Consider the following 2,480-nt stretch of genomic DNA (forward strand, 5'->3'; position numbering starts at 1 on the left):
TTCAGCCATCATATTTTTATTTTTATTTTTTGGTTTACGTCATAATGTTTATATATATATAATAGTATTATAACTATATATATATATATATAGTTAGCATCGTTTCTATTTTATGATGCCTGTTATCGAAAAAACTACGAAAAGATGTAAATATCGTATTCACACATTCCATAGGTAGGTACTGGACACGACAGCATAAGTTGTGTATATATATGTACATATATGTAAAGCACTTCGAAACACGTTGGGTCGTAATATTATACCTATAATAATATGTATTATTCAACATGTGGCTTACCTATTAAGTTCTAGAGTTGAAAACCACTCATGTGTCTAATTAAAAAATCAACAGATGCAAATCATTGGTATTCCAGTTCGCAAGTATAGGTACTTCCTTATAATGGGATGTATAATACCTACCAAAATAATGACTTTTGCATTACCGTTATATAATATGTATTTTAGTCACCCTCGATGAAAAAATGTTGTGTTAAGTATTAATTATATAAATTCATAGAGTTATCTATACTCCTGAAACTAACTATATAAGTACTCGATCGCTGTCCGTTATTATTACGGCTCTTTGCATTCGAATCATTTATTCGGGATTCTGATTTCTGGTATTGAATGTACTAATTTAATTCAAGCTGAAAAAATTATGATGTAGACATGTAGTACATTTTTATGCATTTTGACTTAAAAACAATGAAGAAAAGAAAATCTCATGACAAGTACCTATATGAGTTTATTCGCAGTTGCCTATAGAAGTTTATTCACAGTTTTTTCAGTTTTCAAAGTGTGTTTTTTGTTTTTCAAAAGTTTTTTTAAGTTTTTATATAAATATGAAACTCTTAGACACTTTTAAATCGTTTGAGGAATTAGAAAGTTGTTTTGAGGTCTACAAAAATACAAATTATGTAGATTATTTCATAAAAGACTGCAAGACATTGGCCTCAATAAATGTTAAATATCCAAATGGAATAATGGTTACAGCATTAATAGCATTAAAGTACTATTAAATTAAATTTTGTTGTGTGCACGGAGGTAGCCACAAAAAAAAAATTACACTTGACTAACGCATCCCATCGTAAGTAGGTTTATATTATATAGCTAAATTTTAAAAGTCAAGATTCAAAATATTAAAATTGTTTAAGTACAATGCGTAGAGGATGCGAAGCTGGAATTTATTTAAGAGCTTCAGACGATGGTAAATCCCTTGTAATCACCAAAATGACAGAACTTCACAATCATGAAATTTCTAGGGTCTTATACTCTCATCTCCCTAATCAAAGGAAAATTAATCCTGCAAATAAGGCTATTATATTAGAGCTGATGGACCTGAAAGCAAATAAAAAAATGATATAAAATAAGACAATGAATGATAGTGGCAAAATTATAACTTTGAAAGACTTGTCAAACATCCGTACTACAGCAAGTAAGAAAAAAATTATAATTTAATTTAGTGATTTCTTTTTTTAATTTAGGTAATCTTTCTATAAATATTATTTTTTTTTTTGAAGGAAAACATGACTTAAACAATAACTTAGTTGAAGTTATAAATAAATTGAAGACCTAACATAATTGTAACGTAGAAGTTTCAACAGATGAGGCGAATAACTTTAATGGAATTTTCATACAAGACCGATTTATGGCTGAATCATTCCATGCATTTCCTGAAGTAATATTTTATTACAATTTAAAAATCTATTTAAAACTACAAAATTAAATAATATCCAGTATATACTAAGAATTTCCCAATGATGGTATTAAAGGTAGTTTTTGCTGATACGAGTATACGACCTACAAATTAATTGACTTAATACTGCTAAGTATGCTGATCGCTGTACCAACAATGCACAATGAGCTCGCTGTCTCCGAAATATTAGTAGTAGGCTAACCAAACTATTAGTTAATGAAAAACAACAAACATTGAAATGGTTTTTTGAAACGATTAAAAAACTTAATCCAATCTCAGTTAATACTCAGGTATACGTTACAGAAAAAGATATGAAAGAAAGAAAAGTAATTAAGCAAGTCTTCCCTGAAGTTTCACTAACCATATGTTTATTTCATACATTAAGAACAATTAATAGGGCAATAACTTGTGACAAACGTAACGTCACACATGACGAAAGGAATAGTACAAAAGAAATTATTCAAAATTTAGTATACTACAAATCCGAATTTACGATGTGACTATTATTGCATTATTGCTATTATTGCACATCATGTGTATTATCATATACAAAACATTTCGATTTGAAAAAGTGAAATATACTACATACAAGAGAAATGTTATATTGATTTCTCTTTTAGCCGCCACAAAATACAAATGATAATAAAATAAGAATAATTAGTGTTTGGGTGGAAAAATGGACCAGCTATACGTTATGGGCCTGTAGCATATAATATATCTATAATTTGATATCTGTACTTTTATGGTATGAACGAAATTGAATGCATTGATTTTACAATGATGT

General features: G+C 28.2%; 1 pseudogene; it reads left to right on the forward strand.

Moving 5' to 3' along the window:
* The first annotated feature begins 286 nt into the window (after positions 1-286).
* Positions 287-2,196, forward strand: LOC114129285 (uncharacterized; annotated as a pseudogene).
* Positions 2,197-2,480: the final 284 nt, after the last annotated feature.

The sequence above is a fragment of the Aphis gossypii genome, chromosome X (assembly GCF_020184175.1).
Source record: "Aphis gossypii isolate Hap1 chromosome X, ASM2018417v2, whole genome shotgun sequence".
Taxonomy (NCBI): domain Eukaryota; kingdom Metazoa; phylum Arthropoda; class Insecta; order Hemiptera; family Aphididae; genus Aphis; species Aphis gossypii.